The sequence below is a fragment of the Lonchura striata genome, chromosome 5 (assembly GCF_050655825.1).
Source record: "Lonchura striata isolate lonStrDom1 chromosome 5, ASM5065582v1, whole genome shotgun sequence".
NCBI classification, from domain to species: Eukaryota; Metazoa; Chordata; class Aves; order Passeriformes; family Estrildidae; genus Lonchura; species Lonchura striata.
Window position 1 is genome coordinate 20357073 of NC_140707.1, and position 15904 is coordinate 20372976.

General features: G+C 47.1%; 1 protein-coding gene across 7 annotated transcripts in view; it reads left to right on the plus strand.

Moving 5' to 3' along the window:
- Window positions 1-15904, plus strand: part of DAGLA (diacylglycerol lipase alpha) — a 56652-nt gene that overhangs the window by 2898 nt on the left and 37850 nt on the right. For 2 of the 7 annotated variants that reach the window (XM_085579974.1, XM_085579973.1), the window contains exon 3: window positions 1197-4410. The exons of the other annotated variants lie outside the window; for them this stretch is intronic. The gene's annotated coding sequence lies outside the window, so the exon portion shown is untranslated. The remainder of the gene's footprint in view (window positions 1-1196; window positions 4411-15904) is intronic. 7 annotated transcript variants of the gene reach the window in all.

The following is a 15904-nucleotide window of genomic DNA, read 5'->3' on the forward strand; positions in this document are numbered from 1 at the left end:
GCTTATTATGTGGCTTTTTAAAGAGAAATAAGAGAAAAATCCTTGAAAATTTGCCAGGTGCAGCACCTGCCCAGCTTGGAACTTTGAAAGTAGAAGAAATTAGAATGGTCTTCCAGGTTTTGATAAAAAGTGGGAAAGTTTGCCCTGCTGAGGAATATCCTGCCCTGAAATATGGACAAAAATGCTGCTGGACCCTAGAAGGGATTTTGGATAGAGGAAATAATTCCCACAGGGTTTCAGGAAAAATGTGCCCTGTCCCTTCAGGCATTTCTTCTTCTTCCTTTTCTTTCCTTTCTCCCTTCCTTCTAGTAGAAGGCACATGGATCCCTTACCTCTGGATCTCTTTGGAAAGATGAAATAAAAAAGCTTTGGATTATTTTCCTCTTCCTTGTAGCAGGAGCTGGAAATCTGCATGGCAGGCAGAGACTGTCAGGGATTCTGCTCTGGGCTCTTAATCCAGGAGTTCCTTCTTTAACTCAAATCCTTCCTTAACTGCCCTTGTGCTCCAGCAGATCCCTGAAAATCCTCATTCTGCCCCATCCGTTGGCATTCCTCCCTCTCTTTGAGGAGCCTTCTGAGCTCCTCTTCAAAGATCTGTGGAATTGCATGAAAATTGCTGGCTTTTTGTTCCCTTCCAGCTGAGATTTTGGTTCCTGCATGTTCCCTTGGTGTGGAATTAAAACAAGTGGGTTCCTCAGGGATGGCTTTGAGCTCAGTAGGAGTTTTTCCCTGCAAACAGGGTACAAGATGTAATTTAGAGCCTTCAATTCCAAGTTTTCCTGGTGCTTTTCACTTGGCATTTCATCGGGAGTCAGTGGCAAATATCCCAGGGTAACTCACTCATAGCCATCGGTGAATATGGGAATGCCACCTGAAATGAGCATTTTCCACAACTTCTTTCCTCTGGAATATGTTTCCTTGGGATTTCTTGGCCTGAAGGTTTTATTATCCCCAGAGACCTGAGTGATCCTGATTTTACATCTAGGCAGGCTGCAGGACAGAATCCTTATGCTTGTTCTTTTGGAATAAAATGCTGAATCCCTCAGGCCACCTTAAAACATTTGAACTGGATAATAGGAAGAAACGGGAAAAATCAGGACATGCCTATTATAGTTCAGTGCAGCAAATAGAAAATGGGGAGGTTGGGATGAAATTCAACCCTTTCTTCCCTGAAAGGTGCTTTTCTTCCCTGGAAGGTTCCTATTTGGATGTGTCCTGCTGCTCCATGTCTGCTGGAAGTTGGAATTTCCACAGCTCTACATTCTTTGGGATGAAATTTATTATTCTGTCATGGCTTGTCTTTGCAGCCCAGATCCCTGGTGTTGACACAGCCTGGATGTATTTTTGGAATATGGATTTCAGCTCCAAACTGGGAGCCTCTGGAGGCTTGGCTTTTCCCATTGGGTCTGTTAAATGATCCTGCAAATTGGTGCTGTTTTCTCCCCTGGGAAATGAACTGTTTCACCTCCCAGAAAATCAGAACAAGGCAGGTGCTGCTTGGGAGCTTCCAGCATCTCAGCCAGCTGGGGATTGTCCTGAAAAAAAGTGTATCCTGCTCTCCTTGGATCCCATGATTAGAAAGAATCCTGGAATGATTTGGGTTGGAAGGGGCCTTAAAACTCACCCTCTGTCCCAGGTTACTCCAAGCACTATCCAAGCTGGCCTTGGACACTTCCATGGATCCACAGCTTCCCTGGGTACCTTATTTCTTGGTGATATCCAAATCCTATAAATGTTCTTCATTTACTTCTGGGCCGTGTTGAACCTTTGGAAGCACGTTCCCCTTTTTGTGACTCCGTTTTTTTTTCCGGCTGATTCAGTTGTTTGTCACCATCTCCATGGCACCAGAGCATCCGCTAATGACAACCAGCATTTCCCTAAATGAGAGCATTCAGGGATGAACTGTTTTTTTCCTTGGAGAGGGGAAAACAAATGCCCTGTCAGAGGAAGGAGAAAAACTTCCCATAAAAGCAAAAATTTGTGATTTGTGCTGCTCATTTTCTTCCCTGGATAGAGTAGGGAATAAGGGAAAATTTCCTGGAGAGACTGTGTGCTCTGTGGGATTGCTCTTCCCTCTACCTTTGTCAGTTCTCCCTTATTTTTTAGTGGAAAAAGAGGCGTCCATGTTCCAAAAGTGGAAGGATTAGAGCTTTCCTCAAAATTCACTTACAAATCCAAGGGCAAAGTTCCCTTTCCCTTTGTGGAATTGCGGTGTTAAAACTTATGTGGGAAGCCACAGGCTGCTTTGTCTGGAAAACCTTTTTCCCCTCTAAATTTTGTGGCTATTCCTGGATCAACGTGTTGCTTTTGGAAGAGAGTCCTTTGACCTTTTAAAAAAAAAAAGGGATCATATTTTCTTTCTGAGCTTGTTTGAGCACCTCCAGTGCCATAATCAAATTTAATTCAGTAGGAAATGGGCACATCCCCAAATCCAGTGTTATCCATGCTTGTTCCAAGGCCTGATAGAGGCTGAAATAAAGGGATTAGTTGCATGTAACTCTTTGCCTGATGGAATCCCAGCTGGCAAGGAGAATTTCGGGACTCTCCGGGGCCTTGCTCTGACTTTGTGTTCCCCTTGGATGAGGGTGGAGGCGAGCTGGGAGGTGGGAAGCATGTGGGAAGTTGCAGAAAATGCTCAGGAATGGGCGGCTGAGTAAGTGTGGAGCCTCCTGGGAATACTGGCAGAGTTGGTGAAATTCCCTTGTGAGGTGAGGAGCAGGAATTTGGGGAGGGAAATCGGGAACATACCGATGTTGGAAGTTTCTCTTATCTAATGTGTGAGTCTGCAGGATGTGTTTCATCATAGAGAAAAGGAGGATTGGGGGAACTTCTCATTCCCTACAACTCCATGACTGGATGTGGGAGCCAGGTGGGATTGGGCTCTTCTCTCAACAAATGACAGGAGGAAGTGGCCTCAAGTTGCATCAAGGGAGGTTTAGGTTGGATATTGGGAATGTTTCTTCATGGAAGGGGTTGTAAAGCACGAGATGATGCTGCCCAGGGCAGCAGGGGCTGGTGGAGTCCCCATTCCTGGAGGGATTTAAAATCCATGTGGATGTGATGCTTGGGGATGTGGGTTAGGTGGTTGATTGTTGGATTTGATGATCCTAAAAGTTTTTTCCAGCCTTAAAAATTCCATGATTCTCTATGTGCAGGCCAGGCACTCCTGAGGGGTTTGATGTTCCCAACTCTTCTCATGTCCTTCATACCATAACCCATGTTTTGTGTGCATGGATTTGCTGGCTCCTTGCACGTTTGTTCCCTGGAATGGCCTGGAACCCTGGTTTCCAGCCATTTCTGGGTGGGAACTCCAAGAATTCTCACATTTACCCTTGATTCCTTGGGACACACGAGGTTTAGTTTGGTCCTCAGGGGGATGATCCTGCCAGATTTTCCTTCTCTTGGGGGGTGACAAGACAGGGAAGTGAACTTTTGAAATTGCCACGTCGGCAAGCCCAGCAATGACTCGTGGTTCCGGGTTTTTGGGCCACACTGAGGGGATTAAGGCAGCGGAACTGATCCGAGGTGGCTTTTAACGACTCTGGGCTCACCCAAATCCTTCTGGCTCAGGAGAGCGGAAGGGAATGCGCTGTGTTTGTTCACTGGATGCTCATCCAGTGGGTTGGATTAGTTCAGTGTTCTGTGGCAGCTCCAACCGGGTGGACGAGGTGCTGGGGAGGTGTCACCTGGGCAGGCTGAGGAGAAGGCGGAGTCGCCCAAGGGAATGTGGGAATCTCTCCAACACTGAGGATCCTGGACTGTCCTCAGCCAATTATCCTCTTAAAACCTGCGGATGTTGCACAGTGGACAAGTCAATCATAGGATATCCCAAGTTGGATGGAACCCATAGGGATCATTGGAATCCAGCTCCTGTTGTACTTGGTGTGCCCAGCTGCCATTGTATTTATCCTGTTGTTTTCCAGATGCTCTCCTAATTTTTCTTTCCTTCTTAACTCTTAATTGGTCAACACTTGGAAGCAGGATGTGAATTGAGGTGCTTCCCACTGCTAAGAAATGAGGCTTCTCATTCCAGGAAAGCCTAGACGGGGGGGGGGGGGGGGGGGGGTTTGGGAAACCAGATGGAATGGGAGGAACTATGGGAGGAACTCATCCTGGTTCCTGCTCCTGTAGCTGCAGGATTTTGCCTTGTGTGAGCCAGAGCTGGGAAATGCTGCCCTTTGGAGTGCAAAAAGCGTGGAAGGGTGTGGTCAGAACAATACGGAATCTTTTCACCTGAAAGCACCTGATTTATGACACCAAAATCCCAGTGTTAACATGGATTTGTTTGGTGAAGTGCTCAGCTCTGAGTTGCCTGGGGCTGGGCCAAAACACTCCCTCCTGCCTGGCATGGAAAACACAGCCCTGGAGCCTCCTCTCCAGAGCACAAGGGCTCAACATTCCTGAAAAACAGTGAGTTGGCCTTTCCCTTCTTCCAGCAGGTGCTGTTTGGTTAAATCTTTAAAGAAGTTTTTGGGTGGAGAGCTGGAGCAAATTCCCTTTTCCTTCTGGAATGCTTTCACCATTCCAGTGTGTCAGGGCCTGGAAGTTTTACATGGATAGAGTGAAAACAGATGGATCTTCTGCCTCAGTGTCCAGAGGTAAAAGGTGTTGTGCCAGAGGGTGCGATACTGGAATTCCTGGTTGTCCAGGCCTGGAGAAGTGGGAGATCCTGTTCCCAGACAACATGACCATTTGTTGCTCTGTACTTTAGATGGCAATCCTGGTGTTTGCTCAGCTCCTAACACCCGACTGTGAGAGTTTACCAAGGAATTTGCATTTCAAATTGGAGTTTTTATTGAAACTCCGGGTTTTTTTAGGGAGAAAAAGTGACAGATCCCATTAGGAGAGAGGAAAAGGGGTGGCCCTTGGGGCTGTGGCTGCTGCTCCCTGCTTGAAGGAGAAATGAGAGAAGTGTTCTTTTACCTTTTCCAATATTTCCAGTATTCCAGCAGCCGAGGCTCCGTTAGACATTGCTGCTCTTGGAAAAGGAGATGAAGTTGGAAGTTCTCATGTTCCTATGGGAACAGGGAGTTGAAAGGGTTGGAGTTCTCATTTAAAAGATTTGTCAGGAAAGGTAGGAAAGGTATTTAATTTCTGACTTAAGTGGGAAATCAAGATTCCTTCTCTCCCAGTTGCCTCCTGACTCCCAAGTTTTTCCATTCCAGGCTGCTCCGTGGCCTCAGAGTTAATTACAAGTTGGATAAAGAGATGCCTGAATCCACCCTGCTGTTGTTTTGCTGACTCAGAGCTCCAGCTCCTTTTTTTAGGGAGGGGGGCAGCAAAAAGATCCCCTTGGATTCCAGATGTTTGTGGAACAGGGTTAGGAACCCCCTGGGGATGAGTTTTCCAGGCTAAGCTATTCCTGAATCTGCTTTTCCCACCTCCTTGGAAGTAGATAAGATATTCAGGACAGAGAAATCTGGTTTCTTTTTCACCAGTGCAGCTGTTGTTTAAGTAGCTCCCAAGGAATATGGGACTTTGCCCAGTCCTATCTGCACACCTCTTCCTGGGAATATCACCTCATGTGTGTTCAGGAAGGTTGGGGGAAATTCAGGAAAACAACTGTTGTGTGAGGGAAGAAGAGTTGGAGTCCCAAAGTTCACTTAGAAAATTGAAATGGGAAAAAAATGAGAGGTCACAGTTAAGGAAGAACTGTGGTTTTTAAACAAGTTTCCAGGCAAATCCAATGGAAAACAGGCACCTGCCGTGGAATGGGGCCTGGATTTCAGTGTGTTGGGATCCTGACTGAAGCAGCTGTGCAGTTTTTTCCCTGTGGGAACTTCCCAAGGGCTCTTCTGCCACTGCACCATGGATGGGTTGTGGTCAGCGCATCTGGGACTCTTGCCTGAGGGATCTAATTCCTTAATTTGTCATAAATCTGGGATTTGGGACTTCTGCCTGAAGGTTGTCATCCCTTATTTTGTAATAATGGGTTTGGTTTTTTTCCCCCTAAATTTGGATTTCCCATTAATTAGTAGTTGTTATTAATTATGACTTGGTACACTAATACTTCAGTTTTCCATGTTTCCAATGCTGTAGAATGGAATTTAAATTCATCCATCCCTTCAGAGAGCAGGGAAGTTTCAGCTCTCTGGTTAAAGGGGAGCCCTGTCTTCCTTGGAGCGTTTTTCCTTGGAACTATTTTGGGAACATGATTTCATCTTCCTCCTGGAGCGGGGGAAAAGCCCACCCCAGAAACGTGGGGGATTCGGAGCTTCTGTTCTTCCCTGCAGAAAATCACGGAATTGTGCCTCAGATTTCCCTGAAATGGGGGTGTTGGATCGTTGTAGGAGGGAAAAGGGGTGAGTTGTGTGCTGCTGGTGGATGGATCTGTGCTCTCCAGAGGTCACTCCTTGCTGGCAGCCTGGAGCAGGAATGGGATTCCTGGGTGCTGGCAGCTGAGGGTGGGGTGTTAAAGAGGCAGCTCCTGCTGGTCTCTTCCAGTGATTCCAACCCTTTCCCTCCTTGTTTTCTCTTGGATGTTTACCTCTGGATTCTTTGGCTCCCATCCTGGTAATGCTAAATCCTGTGGTGGACTTGGGAAGATCCGGATGAGGGTGGAGGTGAGATTTTATCCCAACACATTTCGGAGCCTGGATTGTCCTTCCCCCCTCCCCCCGCTGCTTTCCTGGTGGAAACACGGAATCTTCCTATTTTGCTGTGTTGTCTCCTTCCTGGCTTATCAGGGAGAGAGGGAAGAAATGATGTGTGGGCTGCTGGTGCTGGAATTTAAAACCTCATAGAAAGGGACAGGGTCATCCCAATGTCCTTTTCCCCTTTTCCAGCTTCAGGCTGGCAGCTGGAACACCTTGAAAATTCCAGCCAGGAAATCATGTAACTGAGGGTGGAATTATTCCTAGTGTCATTCCCTGATTCCTTTCCTCAGAGGGATAATTTGATCTTTTGCTGGACACTGGTCCCAGCTGGGAGCAATGAATATGGTGGAGGGAGTAAGAAACCTGTGGACATGGAGTTTTTCCAGCTTAAGGAATGCTTGGGGTCATCCTGTGCTGGACATTTCCATGCTGGATGCTGGAGCTGGATATTCCTTGGGTCTGTCTTTTCTGCTGTTTCCCTCTTTGCAGTAAAATAAAATGATTCAATATCCATGGGATCTTTATAAATCCTTAAATATCCTTGGGAGGTTGCAAAAATGGGAATGCCAGCAGTTGGAGACATTGACTAATTTCTTTTTTTCCCCACTGGAGTAGATGTGTTGTCTGTGGAATGTGGGAATGACTGTCAGGAACATGGCTGGGAAGGTGTGTGAGAAGCTCCTGGAATGCTGGGGGCTGTTAGGAGTGCTCAAGAGATCCCTTCTCCAAGAGACCTTTGGAATTCTCTTGGTATTTTGAAAAAAAATCAGAGCCATCTGACAAGCCAGGTGACATGTGACACTTGAGTTGTGCCAGAGGAAGTTTTAGGCTGGATATTAGAGAAAATTCCTTAATGGAAAGAGTTGCAAAACATTGGAACTGGCTCCAGTGGTAGAATCCCCATTCCTGGATTTAAAATCTGCGTGGATGTAGCGCTTGGGACAGTAGTGGTGGCCTTGGCATTGCTGGGCCATGTTGGACTGGATGATCTTGGAGGGCTTTTCCAACCTGAACAATTCCATGATCCGTTTGTCTGTGCTGTTGGACATACAGAAGGTCTCAGCCTGGCATTTGAGGACAATTTGCCTCTCCCATGGGCTGTGGGATCCCAAAACATCTCCACAAGGATGCAGGCAAAATTCCTGTTATTCCTTATCAAAAAGACTGTGAATATTTTCCCTTGCTGCCTGTAAAAGAACTGTAGGAGATCTCAGCTTGTGCTCAGAATTTAAGGCTGAGGGAAGGAACTGAGGCAAAAAGAGGCACAGGATTGGGATGGAGAAGAGTTGGACCTGGGCAGGGATAATTCCTGATCCTTCAGAGCTTAATTATTAATCAACTGTGTTAATTACAATATCATATTGCTCCCAGGCCTCTGAGCTCTGATCAGGGATGAGGATGTGAACTGAAAAAGATGGAATAAAGGAATTTTTTCCGGCTTTGGAAGTTCGCTTGCCCCAGCAATAATGGAATGAGTCACCAAACCCCAACTCTGGTGCCTGTGATCTCTTCTCAGCTGATTAGAACATTTCTACCAAAAGCTCTTCCAGGCATTTCTTTTTGAAGCTTAATTGAAAAAGCTCTGGATGATTGGATACTTCATGGTTAATTATAAGATAATGAAAGAAAAGCAGGGAAAATCCACACCTGGACAAATCCTGCAGAAGGAATCTCTGCAAAGGCACTCCATTTAATTGCCAGGATGGCCACACGTTGCCTTAGGAATGAGAAGAAAAAAGGAATTTCTTTTCTAGCAGCCTCAAACTGGTTGGGCTGGGAGCCAGGGGTTTGTCCTGAAGTAGATCCCAATGAACAGCATTTTTCCTTATAATCCTGTTAGGATTAGAAATTCAAGTGTGAAATTAATTTGGAATTCATGTCTACTGGAGGAGGGGAAATCAATTGCAAAATACATCCCTGTGCTGTTGCAGCAGGGATCCTTCCCATTTTCTGAGGATTACCAACTTCCTTGGTCAAGATTTGAGCTCTGTTTGTTTTTGGGAAAATGGAATTGCTTTCATTTGCTTTCCAAAAGCTGCAGAGGTGTTGAGTTCAGTAGAGAGGGATTGGGATCATGTGGCCATGATCCAGGATGTCCAGCAGCCAGGTGTGAAGTCCTGGTACAGCCCTGAGAATGATCCTGCTGGGATGTGCTGCAGGAAAGGTGATGCTTTTCCTGTTCAATTCAGGCATGGATTGAGGACAGGCTGGGATTGCTGGGAACGTTCAGTCTGCACAAGAAAAGGCTTCAGGGAGATCTTGGAGCTTCTTCCAGAGCCTAAAGGGGTTCCAGGAGAGCTGGAGAGGGACTTGGGACAAGGGCCTAGAGTGACAGGACACTGGGAATGGCTTCCCATTGCCAGAGGGCAGGGATAGATGGGACATTGGTAAGAGATGCTTCCCAGTGCTGATGTCAAGGCCCTGGAATGAATTTCCCAGAGAAGCTGTGGCTGCCCCACCCCTGGAAGCATCCAAGATCAGGTTGGACAGGGTTTGGAGCAACCTGGGATAATGCAAGGTGTCTTTGCCCATGGCAGGGGCTGGCTGGAATGGGATGAGCTTAAGGTCCCTTCCTACCCAAGCCATCTGGAATTTAGGGATAGTTTTAGGAGGAGCGGATTCATCTCATTTTCAGGACCCTCCTATCTATATTTTAGGAATCAAGTGGTTGCTTTAGGTTCTGGCTCATCTCCTGCTGCTTCTGACTACTCCTGCCATAGTCTGGCATTCCCCAACTCTGGAGCTGGTGCATTCCCACATGTGGCCAGTTCATCTTTCCTGCTCCGTTGGCTTGGGAAGGATTGTTCCTGGTTTTCTGTGGTATAACCAATTGTTAGGAGCAGTCAGTTCCAATCTTTGCCGTTCAGTTTGTGCCTGCAGAGCTGCTTGGAGCCAAGGAATGCTTTTCCAAGGATTTCTTCAGCTGCAGCTTCACTCTTGTCACATGGATTCTCTGCTTCTGCCTCACCTCCTTTCACCTCCCTCGTGTCTGGCTTTTCCAAATGAATTCTGGCTCTGGAGCTGGTGGCCAAGAGGGCAGGGACAGTGTCCCTGGAGTGACAACTTTCCAAGCTCCTTTCAAGCTCTGCTGAAGGACTCGCCCATAACGAGGCAAAGTGAAGAGGGTATGGAACCATAGAGAGTGGTGGTAACAGGAAGAAAAATCCCAGAATAGTTTGGGTTGGAAGGGATCTGGAATGTGATCCAGCTCCATCCCCCAGCCATGGGCAGGGACACCCTCCACTAGCCCAGGTTGCTCCAAGCCCCAGCCAAGCTGGCCTTGGACACTTCCAGGGATGGGGCAGCCACAGCTTCTCTGGGAAATTTAGGGTCTCATCACCCTCACAGGGAAGAATTTCTTGCCAATATCCCATCTAATTCCCCCCTGTGGCAGTGAGAAGCCATTCCTATTGTCCTGTCACTTCATGCCTTTATCCAAAGTCTTTCTCCAACAATCTTGGAGTCTCTTCAGGTACTGGAAGAAGCTCCAAAGTCTCCTTGGAGCCCTCCCTTCTCCAGGCTGAGCAAGGTCAGTGTATCAAGGAGACACCAGGAGTGTCAATTAGGGAATAAGCATGGAAACACGAGGACATTCCTGGTGCCGTGGCTGCCACTGGGAATGTGTGGCTGTTCTTCCTGTGGCACTGAGTTTGCTGGGTATCAGAGTGTAGATATGGGAATCAGTTCCCACTCCAGGATCTGTAGTGGTGAATCCACAGGGAGAAACTAGGCACAAAGAATCTGTGTCAGCAGGAAAAAGTTGGAGTAAATATGTGTGAGTAATTCCAGGAGTCAGAGCTGGAAAACCTGTGGAAATTGAGGAGATGTAAAGCTGCCTTATGGAATTAAATAATTCCTGAGTTTGAAACTGAATCCCTGTCTCCTGGCTCTCCCTGGGGAGCAGTGGGCAGGGCTGGATCCCTGCTGGGGAGTGATAGGTGTTGTGGCTGCCAGGAGAGCACAGATCCTGAGGGCCTGGAGAAACAGTGGATCAGCTCCACGTGCAGGCTGTGGGTGGTGAGGAGGAGGGATGTGTGTGCTGGGATTTGGAAATGTACCTCCTGGAGTGTCCAGGGAGAAGGGAATGTGGAAAAATAAATATATTTTAGGCTTAAATATGACACAGGATCAGGAAAGCCTGGGCTTGATTCATCTTTGCTTACATAAGCAAAAGAAAAAGAGGATTCCTGCTTTCTATCACAAATCTGAGATTCAGGAAGAATCTGGAGAGTTCAGCTTGGCAGGATTCAGTCCAGGATTGCAGTTCTAGATTGCTTGGTTGTCATTAGGGGAGCACTGGATTGGGTAAGACTTCCTAGGAAAAGGAGAAGGAAGCATTTGGTCTGTTGGTGGTTTGGAGAGGTGTGGGACCAGTTGGCTGTTTGTTCCCTGTGGTGCTTCCAACATCTTTATCCCAAGCACCAGGTGGAGGAAAAGCAGGCTGGTAAGTCCCAGGATTTGATTTCCACAGGGTGGGAATTCGGGACTTAATTCTATAAACTTGGGGGAGAGGTGGAGCTGCATGTCCTGGACTGTTGGTGGTTTTCCATGTGCTCTTCCTCAGTGAGCTCCATGTTCCTAATGGACAATAGGCCATTCTGGGGTGGGATGAGAGAGGAGCTGTTGGGGTGTGGAAGGAGGGAACTGCTCCCAAGGGTCTCCATGGGGACTGGAAGAGGTGATTTATTCTTAGGAGCAAGCACTGAGGCAGGTAAAGTTTTCCCAAGCTGTCATTTGGGTGAGCTAGAGACCTCAAATCTGCCTCTCCTTTCCTCATTCCCTCCCTCCTTCCCTGCTCCTAATTTCTTTGGGTTTTCACTGTAATTAGCAGTTTTATGAGAGCTGGGGCAGAGCTGGCAGCTTCCTTTAGAAAACAGTTCTGCAGGTGGGAATAAAGCAGGATTCTTCTGCTGGGAATGCTCAGCCTGATTATTTCTTTTACTACCAGGGCTATTCCCATGCATTAAAGTGGAAGCCACGGGATGGGAGGGGCAGAACAACATTTCTTGGGAAGTTGCAGCTGGAAATCCAGAGTTAGGCTTGAAATGTTCCCTTTGAGCTTAGGAAAAAGGGAAAGAGGATGTTGTCCATCCAAGCCAAGAGCATTTCTGGGCTGAAATTCCCACTTCTCTGCTATTGTGCATTTAAAATTCCCACCTGTATAGATATTCTCTTCCCCAGACAGGACTTTGGTGTTTGATCCTTGCTTCCAGGGTAAACATGGAAGTGAAAGTGGATACATTCAGTGTGGAGAAGCCCTTGGATAGCAGCAATCCTTTGGGTGCTAGTGATTAGTTCACGGGATCTTGCTGGAAAAAATATGAATTCAAGGTTGTTTTTTTTAATCCATAAATATTCCTGTAAGTTCTGGTTTATGGAATGAGCTTGCAGAAATAACTAATTCCAGGATATCCTGATGTTGGTTTGATTTTCACTGCAGGCTGGGAATAATACGGAATTGGGGCTAAGAAGCAGATTCTGCTTAATGAGATGCAAGATTGATGCTTTCCAAGATATTGGAAAGTGAGTATCTGGGAGGGTTTGGGGAGTTACAGGAAAAGGCAAAGCACAGACACAGCATTTTCAGGGAGTTCACAGCATTCAGGAATATTCCCTCTTGCACATACTCCCACAGGATGAGGTACGCAAAGAGGCTGTTGGTGGCTTTCACTGGAAGTTTCACTTAGACTTTGGGAAGTATGACCTCCATTACCTCTTTCCAGGCTGATTTCTAGGAGTGTGGGATACAAGCATGACCTCAGCAAAGGAAACAAGCAGGGACATGGTGAGGGAAATAAATAGGCAGCATCAGGAAAATGGGAATAGCTCATGTCCGGGTCAAGTTTAGACTGTTTGAAGCCACTCCCAAAGTTTTTGAGCCTGGAAGTGTCACAGGTCCAGGATCCCTGTTTAATGAGGACAAATTGTATTGAGAAAAGATGTGTTTGGGTTTAGATTCCCAAAAAACCTTTCCAGAGAGCCCTGATGCGCAGCATTTTTGACTTGCAGCTGCCTAACCACTTACTCATGGCATATGAGAAGAGGAAAACTCCTGAGATAAGTTGTGGGATGTGATACAGAAAAAAGGCCAGATTGGGAATGCTGGTGAGCACGGAGTAGAGTAAGAAACTGGAAGGCCCTGGAATCCTACATGTCTCTGTACTTGTGTCCCTCTTTCCCCCTCAGGGCCAGGAGGGAGGGAAATAATCACTGCTTTAAATTCCTTAGGATCATTCCTGGGAGATGAGCAGAGCCAGCATTCCCTCCTATGCCGGCAGATGCACGTGGAGGGAACCTCTCCCTGACAATTCCCATTCCCATGGCTCCGGAGCCTGCAGCCGCCTCTCCGGATGCGCTTCTCCTCTCTAGCGCATTTGTGGGGAGGGGGAGCAGGGAAGGAGTGCCAAGGAATGGTGTTGACCACACAGTTTTCCTGAGTTTGGCAGAGATTTTGTGTTCTCCCACTTCTTTCACTCTCCTCGTGTTGGCAGCGGTGGTCCCGGCGCCGCTCCCGGTGGCTTTCCCTGCATGTGACTCATCCCCAGGGAATTCCTGAAGCAATGAGTCAAGTTATTGGGAAAACTGTTTGCCCACTAGTGTAAACTAGGGAGCCAAGAAGCTGCTTGCAGGAGGGGAGAGAGGCAATTCCTTTTGGGAATGATTTGGCTTCTCCTCCCTCTTCCTGAAGGCATCACTTCCAGATGTGCTGGAGCAAGGATGTGCCTCTGAATTCAATATCTCACCTGGATATTTGCTCCTTCTGCTTTTTTTCTGCCTTTTTAAAAAGGAGGCTGAGCTGATAAGCATTGCCGGGTGGAGTAAAACTGTCAGGGATTTGCCAAAATTATAGTGGAAAATAGCTTTTCCTAAAGAAATGAGGCTCCATCCAAAATGCTCCTTGTGTAATTACTAGTTACCCCTTGGATTTGCCCTGGCTGGCTTTATCCAGCCCTTGGAGTTTTGGCTATAAATAACTCAGAGGCTGTGTGCTTTCCAACCAGGAATTACCAAGTTCTGTGTGGAGCTATGGGATATTCCAACAAAACCAGGGACAGGTGATTTCCAGTAAATATATCCAGGGAGCTGTTGTTCCACACCTGGGAGCAGATTTGGGGTGCTGAGAGCATTTATTGCTGTATCCATCACCTCATCCAGGTATTCCTTTTGCATTCCCTACCCCATTCCAGCCAACCTTTCCTTGTTGTAGGGGATTTTATTCCCCTGTAGAACGTGGAGTTCTATTTCAAATCCCAAATTTATTGGAATTTATTACATTTTCCCCCCGGCAACTTGGCCGTTATTTTTGCCGGAGCTCGGAGTGGTCGGGAAGCTGCCCGTGGGCTCTTCTGGCACAAACTGTGGGTGGAATTGCGGAGCTGCCGGCATTGAGACAAGGATTGGGGGTTGTTTTTAACTCCATTCCTGGCAGCACAATGGGATTGTATGTGACAGTTCCTTCTCCACTCCCAGATTCCTGAAGAAGTGGTGGCTTCCCTTGTTTCTCACCCAGGTGTTTGTGCAGGCTTTGGATTTTCCACAGGCTGATGAGTCTGTAGCTCTGGAGTTAAGGTGTGCTCTTTTCAAGGTCAAGGAGCAAAGTCCTGGGAATCTTGGAGGTGTGAGTGAGGCTTTTCCATCCCTTTCCAAGCATTATCCTCCCTTTCATTTGGGAGGCTGGAATGTCTCACAGTGATCCCTGTCTTCATGGACTTACCCCTACAAACCTCTTCCTTTATGCCCAGGGATGGTTGCTGAGGTCTGGAATTAATAAAGCCCTGTGGATTCTTCATCAAGGGGGACATGTGCTGGAGCATGTCCAGGGAAGGGTTTGGAACACAAGAGGCAGCTGGAGGAGTCAGGCTGGAAAAAATGAGGATCAGGAGGGATCTTCTCACTCTCCACAAATCCCTGACAGGAGGGTGGAGTCAGGTGGGATCAGGCTCTGCTCCAGGGAATAAGTGGCAAGATAAGAGGAAATGGCCTCAAATTGCACCAGGAGAGGTTTAGGTTGGATATTAGAGAAAATTCTTCAATGGAAAAGGTTATTTAAAGCATTGGAGCAGGCTCCAGTGGTGGAGCTATCCCTGGAGGGGTTTAAAAGCCATGTGGATGTGGCACTTGGAGACATGGGGATAGAGGTGGCCTTGGAAGTGCTGGAGGAGTGGTTGGACTCAATCTTGGAGGGCTTTTCCAGCCTTCATGGTGATGCTATGGACATATCCTGGCACATGGGGTAGTGCAAGGATGTCACTGGATATCCAGGAGGGAGAACCATTGGGATGTGCAGTGTCACTGGTTTGTTGGACTGGGATCCCTGGGAACAGTCTCAGAACTGGTCCCAGTTGTTCAGAGGAGGTGCATTCCAAAGTGGAGAATTTCCTTGTTTCTCTTTAATTCAGTGAATCCCTTATCCTGCTTTTAACTGGGAACAAGTGCTGGGAGTGGCACCTTTGGGATTTGCCCATCCTCTTGCACTAAATCCATTAGGGTTTGCAGGATAGTCCCATTTTTCCTGAAAACTCCACTGCTGTGGTCAAGTCCATGCCAAAAAGATGCATTATAGAGTCTCCTTATGAAAAATTAATCATTCCCAATGTAACAGAAAGGAGATGTCTTGCATATTTGAGGGCAATGTGGGATTCATGAGACCTGTTTCTACCCAAGGCAGGAGACTTTGGAGTTGAGGAAAGAGGGGATGGATTTCACCAAGGAGAACATGCACCTTGATGTGTTTATGGCAAAGGGCCTTTGGGAAGGAGTCTGAGGGAGGAATGAGGTGGGATGGAGATGGATCAGTGCTGGGCCAATTGGGAAGTGGTTACACCAATCTTGTGTCTGTCACCATTGCAGTTACAAGGAATTTATTCCAGGATTTCAGGGTTAAACTGGTGGGCCAAACAGGTAAGTTCTTGTTCCCCTGTGTTTTGAAGGTCAGTTGATACTCCGAGATTATTTTGGGAATTTGTGTCAGTGGGCAGTGCTGGAGTTCCAGATCCAAGCTCATCCCATTAGTTCTGTCCCAATGACATTGTGGAGGTGATTGTGGTGCCATGGATTTATCCCGAGGGAGCCACATCCAAAGTGTGCCAAGCCACAGGAGGCTGTTTGAACCTTTCTTGTCTTCAAGCTTCATTCCCTGGCTCTGCCAGTGACTCATTTTATTCCATTCTCCTTGGAAAATGGGAGATTATCAAGGAGAATCTTCAAAGTAGCCATGAAGATATCCCAAAATTCTAATCCCCGTTGATTTTTGCCAGTGGTCTCTGCCTGGGATTTGCATATAAATATGGCTCTTAAAAGTTGCATGA